The 14166-nt window shown below is 35.4% G+C and overlaps 1 protein-coding gene and 1 long non-coding RNA gene across 5 annotated transcripts in view; one reads left to right on the top strand and one right to left on the bottom strand.

Annotated features, from left to right (window-relative positions):
- The window catches only part of LOC140849898 (uncharacterized), a 187943-nt gene that overhangs the window by 165694 nt on the left and 8083 nt on the right, over positions 1–14166 (top strand). For 2 of the 3 annotated variants that reach the window (XR_012132259.1, XR_012132258.1), the window contains 2 exons: positions 2590–2725; positions 6607–11818. This is a non-coding gene — a long non-coding RNA (uncharacterized lncRNA). Of the gene's footprint in view, positions 1–2589; positions 2726–6606; positions 11819–14166 lie in introns of those variants that run through there. The other variant, XR_012132260.1, reaches the window with a different exon arrangement.
- HDAC9 (histone deacetylase 9) overlaps positions 1–14166 on the bottom strand; it is a 938800-nt gene that overhangs the window by 91289 nt on the left and 833345 nt on the right. The window lies entirely within an intron of this gene.

Below are 14166 nucleotides of genomic sequence, written 5' to 3' on the forward strand. Positions count from 1 at the left end.
CTTTATTATACTATTTTGGAACTCTAGTTAGATGTACATGGTCATTGTCATTATATCCTCAATGTACCTTAAGTTTTCATATTTTCTATGTCCCATTCTGTCCTGTACTATGTGTACTGTTGTTTCAGATCTATCTTCTAGACTTTCTCTCTGCAGATGAGTCTAATCTGCTATTTAACATTTCTATTGCTATTTTTATTTCAGTGATTATATTGTTCAATTATAGATGTTCTATTTCATTATATTTCATAACTTTCTAGTAATTTTTGTAGCCTATGCCCCTTTGCTCATGTTTTTATTTCATAATTATTTAATATTTTGTATCTGTTGTCTAAGTCTTCATGGCCTAGTTTGACTATTTGTTGTTGCTTTTGCTCATTCATCCTCAATATGTCTTAATTCCTCTGTTTATTTATTTATTTATTTAGAGCTCATATTCATGGGAACTTTATACACGAGAAGTATTTGAAACCTGATTTGAATGTGGTACTTATCTCTGAAACCAGGGTTGAGTGTGATTTTGTTTGCTTCTACTAGATGACTAGAACACTACAAACTAGGATAAATTTTAAATTCTTAGATTGCAGGGCTTTTTGTTTATTTGTTTGTTTTTAGTGCCCAATATTGTAAGTGTGGAACCCAAAACTTGGTTATACATTCTCACAGAAAAGAAATTCAGATTTGTTTTCCTTTTCATTTCTTTTGAAATTCCCTATTGATAGCCATAGCTTAGGTATATTTATTATTTTATTCAGCAGTATTTCCTTTTCTCTTATTTACCTTTTCCTTAGAGGTGGCCCTTTGTCATTTCTTTCTTTATTCTGGTCTCCAATCAAAACCCTTCCCCTCATAGGCCCGAGGGTTTGACTCCCTTTTCTAGTATGCGGTAGTTTATTAATGTTCAAACTCTAGTCAGCTGGAGACTTTGGGATAGCCCAGCATAGCCAACAGCTACAGTACTTGTCCACCTTTCTTCATCTTTTTGAAAGTCATCTATAAATTTAAAAGAGTAGGTTTGATGTTTACATGCAGGAGTGTTTCAGAATATGAAGTCTCTCATATTGCTGAATGCTAATGTCTCTTATTCAGTATTTTTAAATTATGACATTGAATCCAACCAGCCCAATTTCAGGGAAAATTGCAAAAAAAAAAGAAAAAATTAAAATAAATAAAGCCAAATGTCTAATATGGCATTTCATTTTTAAAAATGCTTTAAGAACTTTCAGGGAACAAAGATTTATTTTTTAAAATCAATTATATTTTTAAATAATTAATAGACTTTACTTTTTAGAGAAGTTTGGGTTTACAGAAAAATTGAACGGAGTACAGAGAGTTCCTACGTATCATCCCACCCCTCATTGTCACTTCTATCGTTAACATCTTGCATTAGTGTGGTACATTTGCTAAAACTGATGAGCCAATATTGATATATTATTTGTTAACAAAAGTCTATGGTTGGGATTTATGGGATTTACTCTTTTTGTTGTATGGTTCTATGAGTTTTGACAAATGCATAATGTCATGTATCCACTATTACAGTACACAGAATAGTTTCACTGCCCTAAAAATCCCCTTTCAGTTCTTTGAAAATAAAGGAAATTCTCAGAATACAGCTAAGTGAAAAACTATACAACTGTCAAATATAAGACCCCAAAACCAAATTAAGTTGCTTCCATTTTGGAACAATGAAATAGTACCATCTTAATCCTTGTAATGTATTGAGATACCCACTCAATAAACCAGAACTGTCCAGAATTTCAGTTCTGGTCTAGCATTTGAGGTTAACCACAAACAAGGTGAGTTCATTTCCCCACTCCTTCAAACACTTCAATGTTCATTCTATTCAGTAAGCTACTATTTTGATGGAACTCTTTGTAATTATTCTATGGTTCTAAATACTTGGAAAAGTTATTCTTGAACATATTTAAAAATTAGGTGAAAACTGTTTTCAAGTACTGCAACATTTCTGTCTTTCTATGGACATAATGAAGATACCAATAGGAATCTTTTCCACATGCCACTTAGGATGAGAATGACCACACTGAGCTCTATCTTCTTACCTGATTGCTATAACAAGAATGTTAAGCTTTCAAAAATGTGTAATGCAAAATTCTGATCCTTAATGCTTAGACATATTCTTGGCCTAAGTCAAGAATAACAGCACATAGTAATTAGTTCTACTCTAGATATTTAAAATCAAGAAATACTCATCACACTTGTTGGCAAATATTTTCGCTAATCATATTGTTAAATACTCTGGACAGCTTTTCCTGTAATCAAAACCAGGTCTACAGTGATAACTTTAAAAAATATAACAATAAACCAAGTCAGTGCACCCTGTATTTTACACTGAATGTTCCCTGGCAATTGAAAATTCAATATCTAGACTTACTATTGAGCAGATCAAATCTCATGGATTTAAAAAAAGAGAGATAGTCCCAAATCTGAATTAAATTCGCTCTTTCCTCTGGAAAAAAAAAATAAGTCCCATAAAATACCAAATTTAGATGCGATAGTAAAAATAGAAGGAAAGATGGAATGAAGCTAATGTTTGATCTCTATCCAAATTCCTCTTTCTTTTACCTACAGGGTTTATTTCCATTCACATGTTACCCATGTGATCTCTGGCACCACAGATTGAAGCAACTGAACTCTGAGTTATGCATGCACAAAATGTTTAAGAAAAGAAATTTCTACAAGGCCCATGCCCTTTTTTCCAGCCAAAGTAAGGCATTCCAGAATAATTTTTTAGTTCTATTAACCCAAGTTCTACTGTGCCCATTACTGCTGTACAGTATTAATTTTCAGGACGTATGAGCTAAAAGTTTCAGTTGTATGTGTGTGTGTGTTTATTTGATTATAGATCATGTAAAATATTATTTAATAGGCATAATTGCAAGTTTCATTTAATAGGTTTTGTTCCTAGCTTCATGAAAGCTCATCCTGCTTGTCTCAATAAACTTAACCTACACAGTTGAAAAATTACAGCAGAGACCATAGTTAGCAATGTCTTTCTCAATGGCTGGCATGTCCTGAGTATGAGGACTAACAGGAAGGAAATGTTCAATTGAGAAAACATATTATTTGTATAACAAAGTCCATCATGGTCTCAAGCAGTCACCAGATAGGGGGATGGAACTGGTTTCTTAAGGTCCACATACACTTTTGGTTTCTGAATTGTTTTGAGGGGCTAGAGGCAGAGCTTAGGGAGAAGCCTGTGGAGTGGCATGATGCGAAGACTCAGGTTGGTGACTGGAATTGGTACATATTCAGTGAAAATCAGGCTCAGCATTAGTCCCTAGTAAAGGCATTGACTATGACAGAGTTTTCTGAGAAATGCTTTTTTTGAAGTGAAATTTGTCACCTTAAACTTTTTTGAGAAAATGTTCTAGAATGAGGCATTAACAAGGTACAACTACAATGACTACCAAGGCCACTCCACTAAAGAATCCTGTATGTGCCTGGTTGTTTAAAAAGCATCAAGTTAATTTAATTAATCAATAGTAAATTACAAGCATAAGAAGAAAGCGACATAGCAACAAATCACTTCTTCTAATGATCAAACACAGCTGAACTGGTGACTATCCAGAAGGAGATGACTCTGAACAGGAAGGCTAGTTTCAGTTTGAAATCCTCTATTTAGTCCACTGATTTACTAGAAGTTGACTTAATTTTGTTCTTCTGAAAAAAATTTAAATAAACTGTAACTATGGTAGTGATTCAAATGATCAGTTTCAATTTGATTTCCTGATATTCCATGGGGGGTTATTTCTGGATAGACATCATAGTATGTCAGCATTTTTACTAGTGCAGAAAAGTTGTTTGAAATGAAAAGTTGCTTGAAGTAGGCTCACACATTAAACTTTAGATATGTATTAAAAAACTAAGTTATAAAATACAGAAGGATTCATTCTTTAAAATGGTATGTCTCAATGCAAATTAAAACCACAATGAGATATCACCTCACACCAGTTAGGATGGTCAACATACAAAAGACAACAACAACAAATGCTGGCAAGGATGTGGAGAAAGGGGAACCCTCCTGCGCTGCTGGTGGGAATGTAAACTAGTTCAACCATTGTGGAAAGCAGTATGGAGGTTCCTCAAAAAACTAAAAATAGAAATATCATTTGACTCAGGAATTCCACTCCTAGGAATTTACCCTAAGAATGCAGCAGCCCAGTTCGAAAAAGACATATGCACCCCTATGTTTATCGCAGCACTATTTACAGTGGCCAGGAAATGGAAGCAATCTAAGTGTCCATCAGTAGATGAATGGATAAAGAAGATGTGGTACATATACACAATGGAATATTATTCAGCCATAAGAAGAAAACAAATCCTACCATTTGCAACAACATGGATGGAACTAGAGGGTATTAGTAGTGGGGGTGGGGCATGGGGAAGGCAGTATTCCACAGAGAAGACCAATAGTGACTCTACAGCATCTTACTATGCTGATGGACAGTGACTGTAATGGGATATGTGGTGGGTACTTGATAATGGGGGGAATCTAGTAACCACAATGTTGCTCATGTGATTGTATATTAATGATACTAAAATTAGAACAAAACAAAACAAAACAAAATACAATGGTATGTCTCAAACACTTCTGTTTCCCAAATACTTCCCGGTGAGTAGTGGTAGTAAAAGAGAACAACCCTATGTGGCTTTATTTCCACTTAAAAACAACTATTTTAAAGACCAAAATTAACATGTTTATTGTACAAAATTTGGAAATTAATAGGAAATAATAAATGGTAAGTCAAGTGAAATAATATGAAGTTATGTTGCTATATAGATATACTATTTAATAAGTAATAGATAAAATAAATATGAAATAGTAATAATTATAATTATAATATAGTTCATAATAAATCCATAGTCCTACCAACCAATTCCAGTTTTGTAGTGTTTCATGCTTGTTATTTTTCTATATTATAAAATAGGATGATATTGTAATTTTTAAACTTACATTTATAAATAATAAAGTAGAAAGCATTATTATGTCCTCTATAATGTGATTTTAAATGTATTAATATACCAACTGGTCCTCTGTTGTTAGATATTTCAGTTGTCACTAGGTTTTTTTTATTTATAAGATTGCAAGTAATATCCTTTTATATGGTTGAAGTGTCCACTATCTACTAGCACTTACCTGATTCTAGTACTATTATGTATTATTTTAGGATGGAAAGAGGCCTGCTATTTTATTGCTAACTTCTCTTTTTTACCAGAGTATGAGATAGAACATGAATAGTAAGATACGTAAAGACAAAATGGAATGAAGTACCCAAACTTTATAAACTTCATTCTTTTAGAACTTGTATGTGTTCAGCACTGTTTGTGGATAACAGTAACATTCTCACAGAAGATCAGAAAAATAAATCAGAGGTAGTCCCAGAAGGTCTGTTTCAGTCGTGAAATTGCAAACAGCATATTGGCAAATGCTCTGTGGAGGCCAAGGCAGAGAGTTCTGGTGTAGGTTGAAGAGGGACTTCTCTCCAGCCTATTGTTTACCACTGCTGCTCTGCCATCCTGTAATAGATCAGGCTGGAGAATCAGCTGCCAACTCCCAGGGAAAGGTACCTAGGTCACCATTCATTTGCATAATAAGAAAGGATGACACAAAATGATTGATTAGACCAGTCACTTTACTTCTATTTATAAATCCCTAACTTTGCTCATGTCAGTCTCCCATTCAGTACAAGTGTTTCTCCACTGTTATTTCCTGTCTGTTGAAGAAAGCTTCAAGGAAAAAAAGCAAGAATGGCAACCCACACCCCAGCACTGCCAGTCAGCAGTAGTGCAGGGAAAGTCAGCAGTATTAAGAGTAAGAGACAGTGACACCTAATATTTATTGCCCTACAGCATTTTTGTAACTCTTTTTGATATATGTAAAAAGCCTCAATAACAATTTACTCATTTTTAAGTGGTTACTTTCATTTGGTCCTGAAATATTTGTGAAGACTTCATCGCAGATTCAATATAGTAGGGATCAAAGGAGCACACACTTTTGTCCCATTTTAATTACAGATTTAATTTCACACATCCACTGGCATATTTTCTATGGTTATGCCCAGAAAGGATTACTGAAGAACGCACACACAGTGAAGTATAGTTACAAAAACTGTAGTCATTTTCCTCTCTAACATCTTCATCATTAAGTTACCATGTTGTTCTTCAGGAAAATGCAGTCAAACTGAAGCGTAGAGAGAAGTTTGGGTAGCATGTGGCCGTCTCATGTACTGCGAGGCTCTCTAGCAAGACTTCAAAGCAGAATCTGATTGTTGCAGATGGGAAGAATGCTTTCCACAGAAATACCTTTCTAAGGCTAGTGGTGCTGTAATTCATATGGTAGGCACTTGTGATTCGTTCCTGATGATGTTGGGATCATTTAACTCACAGAAACCATTGTTGCGCCCATAAAATCCTTTCATCTGTAGCCAAAAAGGTTTATTTCATGCAAATGAAAATTTTTCATTAAAGTATCACCTTAATAGTGGGCAAAGTTATATATTTTCTGGTCATGTTTAAAATGTAAATTTATGAACATATTCTGAAGATTCATTTCATGTTAAGATCTTTATTTATTTGATGTTCTAGGACACTTTCCAAGTTCATTGAAACCGGAAATCAATTTTAGAAGAAATATGGAGATTATTATCATTAAATCATTCAGTTGGCTTATTCCATGCAGCCCTATAAATATTGCATATGTTTTAAAGGAGGCATTTTCAACTACAGTAAAAATTCTTTTACTCTTCTAGACAGTGATGCTTCAGGAGGTAAGTTTATATTCTAAGCATCTTTTGAAAACAAATGAATAGTTGGTTTGTATCCTAAACAAAGTCTGCGACAATAGAATATTCCAATGCCATTATTGCTGAAAAATGATATTGAAAAACCTTTATCTTCAGGAATCCCTGAGAACAAAATAGCAAGAAAAGCTGATTGGCATCTATGATCTATCTATAAATTCACAATTATTTACTAAATACCTATCACATGACACAGTTTTATAAATAAATTTGATACTTCAAATAGATATGTGAATTTGTTTTCCCACTGGTAAACATAACTAAGGTTTACTATACCTCACAGATTTGAAATGTATCAATCCTACAAAGCTACCTCAAAAACTGTGATATGAACAATATATCAAGCAGAGCCCTGCACATAGCAGGTCCTCGGTTTTTGTATTTTTTAATCAAAGTTTTTGATCTAGAAATGGACTTTAAAATGATGTATTCTGATCCTTTTACTTTATGGATGAGGAAACTGAGACCCAGAAAGGTGAATTCTCAAGGCAAACAGTTAACAGGAGTTGGGGTGAGAACCCAAAGTTATCAGAGAGTGCATTTCCCACCATTCAGCCAACTCAACAGATATGAATACTGCCCATATTTTCAGACATGATTTTCAGTTCAAAAGGAACTTTAGAAAGAGTTGCTAGACACCAAACTGCTTTTACAAATAATTGTTTTGGTGTGTTAAGTGTAAACAAACCAGAAACATGTGAATTAAATTTCCATTAAAATACACAAATATAAAACCAGTGAGGGGAAGAAAAATCCCTAGAAAGTGCTTTTGGACATCACAGGACTATTCCTTACCATCCCTCAAAAAAATTGTTTTTTGCCAAATCCCAACTGCAATTTGATTTGCCAATCACTCGTTTTTACTGCTGTTTTCAATAATGCATCAAACACATGATCTACTCTCTCATCGAATCTCATGCATAACTGGCCAAGTGAGATGGAACAAGAGCAGGACAGACACATACTAAGCAATGATGAGCCCATTATAGTAGCTAGCACGATTCAAATTGAGCCAGGGTTACTGAGAACATACTCTAATAATAGCTAGGGAAGTACATGGATGGATAAGATATAGTTTCTCCTCCAAAGAACTAAAATATAAGGGGCATGTACCCAGCTAAATAAAATTTAATGTAGAAAAAGATAATTGCTATAAAATAAACACATTTTTACAAAGCTTCATAGATGCAAGATACACATCTGCTTATAGGAAATGCAGAAGATAATAGAGGACATATTCAAACATTTTCAAGGTCATGCATTTGTATATCTTTGTCTCAGCTTCCCATTTCTGACATCAGAATAGTAATGTTGGTTAGTTTCAGTGAAATAATATAAGCAAAATGCATCTATCCTGCACTCGATACAGAGGCAGCATAACTATTACTTCCTCACCCTAGCCCATCAGCTCTCTTCATGATCTGAAAGCTCTATTAGATAAATAGGCAATATATTCTAGATTGAATTATTCATTTGTTTAGTTCTTCTCTTAGTAAACCCAGCTCTAAAATTACTCAATTGTGCTGACATAGAATCATATATATTACAGTTCCAGAAAGCAAAATGGAGAATGGAAAAATAAGTTTGGTGAGCAGGAACCTCTATTTCCAGATAGTCCTGCTCTTTAAAATTTATATAAAAAAGATAAATTCCTAGAACTAATTAATACTTTCAAATGTAGCATATAGTTTGGTACATCGTATATGCTCACTACATGTTTACTGAAAGAATGAGTGAACTTGGAATTAATATACTCTGTTCATGTTTACTTGATCCCATTTGAATTAGGCAGAATTTTCAGAATGATCCTCAATGACTCCTGCCCTCATATACTCCCCCAGGTCCCCCCTTTTTGAGTGTGGGTGGAATCCGTGCACATTATATATATCTGTGGCATGGCAAAGGATTCTTCAGTTGACTTTCAGTAAATCAAAAGGGGGATTTGGGGCAGTGTTGTGTGTGAGTGGACAGGGGAGAACCTTTAGAAGCAAAGAGTTTTCTCTGGCTGGTGTTCTAGAGGAAGCTGGGGAGATTGGGAGCATTGGACTTGCTGTACTATTCATGGTTTGAAAATGGAGGGGACTGTGTGAACAGAAATGTTGGTAGCTTCTACCCAGCAAGGAAAGGAGGACCTCAGTTCTACAACTGCAAGGGACTGAATTTCTGCTAAAACCTGAATGAGTTCATAAGGGGACTGTTCCTCAGAATCTCCAGAATAGGGAGCTCGACTGGCAGATGTCTTGACACTGGCCTTTGAGACCTGAAGGGGAGCACCTAGCTAATTCTGCCCAGACTTTTAGCCTGCAGAATAGAACTGTGATGTGATAAATGGGTGGTGTTTTAAGCTACTAAATTTTCACATATCCTTAAATATACTTTACGCTTAAGAAAAAAACAGTATCATAATTACAGTTTATGGGATAAACTGACAGTGTAAGGAAATTGGAATAATAATGTAACCATAACAGTTAGCAATTCTAAGATATTTATTCTGTTCAGGTCCTGGGCTTTACAGGGATATTTCATTCAGTCCTCACATCAACCTTATGAGGTAGTTACAGAGTCCAACTTCTATAGAAGAGTAAATGAAGAGAAGAGTGACTTTCTCAAAGTCACACAACTAGAATGCAGCAATGTCAGGACTCAACTCGGGCTTTACAGTCAGTCTGAATCCTTAACCACTGAGCCTATTGTCTGTTAATATTAAATGAGAAGAGCCAGAAATAATTTTTTTTAATCCATACACATGGATTTTAGCATGTTTACTTTTCATTTAGATATGATGAAATAACATGCATATCACCATGTACCCCAACGGTTCATCTGTCCGCACTATTCTCTACCCATTTCCCCCACTGGTCAAGTGCCAGCATGCTGAGAAATGAGGCCGGTGTTAACAATGCCTGAACAAATTGTCTGTTGGATCTGGGGAAGGTGGGTTGTTGGAGGAAAATAAGGCTGTGGTGCATTTTCTTGTGTGATGAGATGCTTCAAAGAGTCAATGTGGCTGCCTTCTCTAGTATCCTAAAACACCCAAAATATGTGAAACACTCCCAGATGAACCTGTGTTTGTGTAGATTAGGTGACCTTCCTCAAGCAGAGAGATTTCTAGAACCGTGAACTCTTCCAAAGAATCAAGTGCTTTTTTAAAGAGATATGATCCCTGGGCACATCAGGTTGGTTGCTGCTGGGCTTTTCTAACTGATATATCTTGTGCTCATGGAATTTTTGGAAGTCTTAGATAGCTGAAAGAGTCCCTATTACAGGCACCACCTTGGGCCTGAAAATGGACAAGCATGCTTGCAGAGCACTTGGGTTCACCTGCATAGAGCAGGGAATTCAATACTCCAGCCACCCAACCGTTGAGTTCTGATACTTTTCAGGATTAAATGGACAGCTTTCAAGACAGGGTCCCTCTCTCTCTCCAGCCCCATGTTCTGCCATGCCTCCACATTTATTCATCCCTTGACTTAGACATAACTATACAATTTTATGAACACTGGAAACAAACAGTTCCCACAGTTCTGAGCTTCCACTGATGGAATGTCCTGTCCATACCTGGCTAACTCCTACTCATCTTTCATGTTCAATATAATCAACATCCTGAATCCCCAGTGCAATGCAGAACTGTTCCTATGTGGTCCCTTCACACCTATTTCTCTCTCTGTAGTCCTTAATTTGTGAATCCACCCTACTAGGCTGTAAACTGGTGGCAAACCGGGACCACACATCTTGCTTGGCTTTGTATATCCAGTGCCTAATAACCTAATACAGTACCAGGCATTCTCAATATGTTAATTAAATCAATGATGTGTAAATAGTAGAGGGACATGAAGCCAACTTTATGAACCTGTCTGTATGTTTATAGCTAAAGTTTATATGCAACTTACTGCAGGTTTACAACTTATTTAATTTTCAACCTCTGTCCTCCAACATGCACATACATGTATGAAAGAGGTATTACCAGTATTCTCATTTTAGAGATAAGAAAACAAACAGAGAGGTTAAGTACATTGTTCAAGGTTAAACAGCAGAGGTAGAATTTAAACCCTCTGACTCTGGAGTCCATGCCCTTAAACCACAGTACTCAACTTTTTGGAGTCAGGGCCCAGAGTGATATTGGAAAGCAATTTTTAGAGAAAACGAAAGTAAAACAAGACCCTGAAAAATATGCCTGCTATAGAATATCTATTTTCCTTTCCTTATGAATGTTTTAAAGAAGATACTGTGGCTACTATAAATAGAAAAATCTTTCTCAAAGATTGGTGCAGAGAAGTATCTAGGGAAGAAGTTCAGGTCCAAAGAAATATAACAGGCCGAAGAGAGAAGCCAAGACCTTCTTGTCACAGACTGTTTCTCACACAGTTCTAGAAAACTTATAGGGAAATTTCATTTATTTACTTTTACAGGGTGAAACTAGAATACCATGTCTTCAAGAGGACTCAATAAAATAATTGAGGTGGACACATTCATTTAAGAGAAGCTTGTTGAGCTGGTATTATGTGACAGGAACTGTGTTGGCCAATGAGGATACAGTTTTGAGCACAACAGATAGTCCTGACCCTTATACTACTTACGGTGTTAGTGAGAGCTGATGTTATCAGGCCCCATGTTAGGTGGTTGAAACACATTATCTCATTTAATTATCGCACAACTTCCCCAGTGGGAGAATGAGTCATAAAGGACTTAACTTGCCCAAGTGACATAGTCAACAGCAAAGCTGTAAAAGGAAACTGGTTTTCTGACTCCAAGACTTGTCCTTCAAATCACTCGCTTGTGTTTAAATCCACAACACTGAAGTACTAGGTTAATGTATTAATGCTACAGTCACAGCAACAACTATGTCTAAATAATAATCATCAAATGTTAACAACCGCAATCCGTTTTTCTTACTCAAACTTTCACTTACATTTATCAAATCTGATTTTCATAAAAAGAAATGTCCACTATGATTTCCCTGATATTGTCAGTTTGAAAATAAATAAATTACCACCACCTTTGCTCACCTCCCCCCAGTGAAGCCCCCCCGACCTGCCACCCCGGCCACCGGACTCAAAAAATAATCCTAATTGCTTTTGAAACTAAGCCTTGGAAGTAAGCTTGCATTTTAACTTTAGGAAGGCATTAATTTACAGCAGCACTCCCAGAATTCAGCTCAGATAATGATGGTCACTACTGCCAAAGTTGTATCTAGTAGTCTGTCTTATTTGTCTTATTGTTACTTTATAACCAATTGCTTTAAAAAAAAATAGTTATTTTCAACTAGCACAATACCTGACACATAGTGCTCAAAGTTTTCTGGTATTTTCTTTAAAAGTAAACAAACAGCAATAAAAACCATACTAACTGAGTCTTGATGTATACGCCTCATGAACAGATGCCTGTAAATAAGAAAGATGAAAATTCACTTTCAAAGTGCTGGATAAGTACCAGCTAAATTTTAAAGGTTTGTTGAATGGTAGAAAAACAAATTATTCTCTTCTAAGGAATATGAGGACATATGACTCATTGCCAAAAACATTCCTTGGAATTCCATTTCCCAAATGACCTAGGTTTTTAATTTCAAGACAAAAATACCTGATTTTAAAAGATAAGTATCTACCCTCTGGGTAAAACTGATGATTTCTTATTTTTTCTGCCATAAAAGGAGGTTCAGGAACCCTTTAAATTATAGGTTTCAAGCAACCATTTAATTTAGATTAAATTAAACAGCAATTGTATGTTAAATAAATATGAAATGGCTCTAAATATATTTGTTAAAGATTAAGAATTCTGTAATACTTGGCTTCTATTACACATTTGTTATTGCTGATTTTTAAACTAAATCACCATTTAATTGAAATACTTAAAGAACATTTGCAAAGAAAGCACAGCATTTAGCAAAACCCATGAGAATCCAGTAAGCCCAACAGAGTAGCTCTTTAAAAAGTTGCCCATTCTCCAACATTGTGACAGAAAGACTGCTGTGCAAATGTGATCAGGATCATATACAATCTTTACAAATGCCATGATTCAATTTGTCAATATGGACCCAAAGGCTTTCATTTTAAGTATTTATTATGAAGGTAGCTTTGGTCAAATGGTAATAGACTATTCCCATTTTCCATTAAAAAATATTGAATGAACTAAAGGTAGATGAAAATAGGAATTCCATCACATATTCATCAGACACTTGAATATAACTATTATCCATTGGGGAAAAAAATTAAATATGCTAGGGACACTGAATCATGGCTTTTCTCTCCCATTTTTTCCTGCTTTCCCCAGTTGGAGATATGGGACATTTAAAGGGAGCCCTTCCTTTAGCATCATGCTAGCGGTCTTACATCTTAGGGTATCGCTCCTTTGTGAATGAGGCCCAATATCTCACTAAGATAAAATACTATAAAACCTTCAACATGGCAAACACAGAGTATTTCAGGGAGGCTGGTGGCATTTTAGTCAAACACTTCAAGGCATTTAAGGGATGACAAGACTGGAGTTGAATGTTGAGAGAGTGAAGTAAGCAGAGGCCAGGTTCAGGATGGGTAGATCAAAGATACAGAGAACTTTTCAGGACTTTTGGGAGTAGGTGGGTATCTATCACAATAAATGCAAGAACTTTATCTGCTGGTAATTCTAGAGTCATTAGAATTGGGAGGTCATGGTCACTTTTCAACAAGAGTCTGGAATAAGATTAAACAACTGATTTTCAGATTAAAGATGATCACATGTACTAGCTGAGAGTCAAGATGGAATATACTTGGGGTATGCAGCTGTTGAGTCTTTTGCTTCTTCTACTGTCATTTCAGATTTTTCCAAAAATAGGTAAAATTTCAGAATCTAACTGTTAATGGCCAGACATACAGCTGAGAAATGTGAGACTTTTATTAAGGTGTGAGCACAGCATTTTCTGTATCCCAATCACAAGTATGACAGCTTCAGGAAAGAAAAAAAGGCAACTAGGTACCTCAAATTACCTAGTTAAATAGACGACAAAAGAAATTCAAAGTAACTATTAAAAGAATATGTCTTTTATCATAACCATTATGTCTCAAAAGGATTGTGTAACTCATCATAACTTTCAACCTCAAATTCATTAAAGAGAAATTACTTCTTAAGAGATACTCAGATGTTCTCCTTCGGCTGCTTAAATGCTCCCAAGACATTTGCTGATTCTTAGTGCATAAAGAGTGTTAGTTTCTAAAAAAGATTACTTTGTCTGTCTTGTGAAGCATCAGTGATTTTCAGTGTGGCATCACTGATTCTGAATTTGGATAACATTAATCTGCAATTATAATGGATATTACCAGCTAAATTATAGTTGAAGTTCTATGACCTGCTGGTTAAAGCCAAATCCCATCTC

This window comes from Manis javanica, chromosome 6 (genome assembly GCF_040802235.1).
Source record: "Manis javanica isolate MJ-LG chromosome 6, MJ_LKY, whole genome shotgun sequence".
NCBI classification, from domain to species: domain Eukaryota; kingdom Metazoa; phylum Chordata; class Mammalia; order Pholidota; family Manidae; genus Manis; species Manis javanica.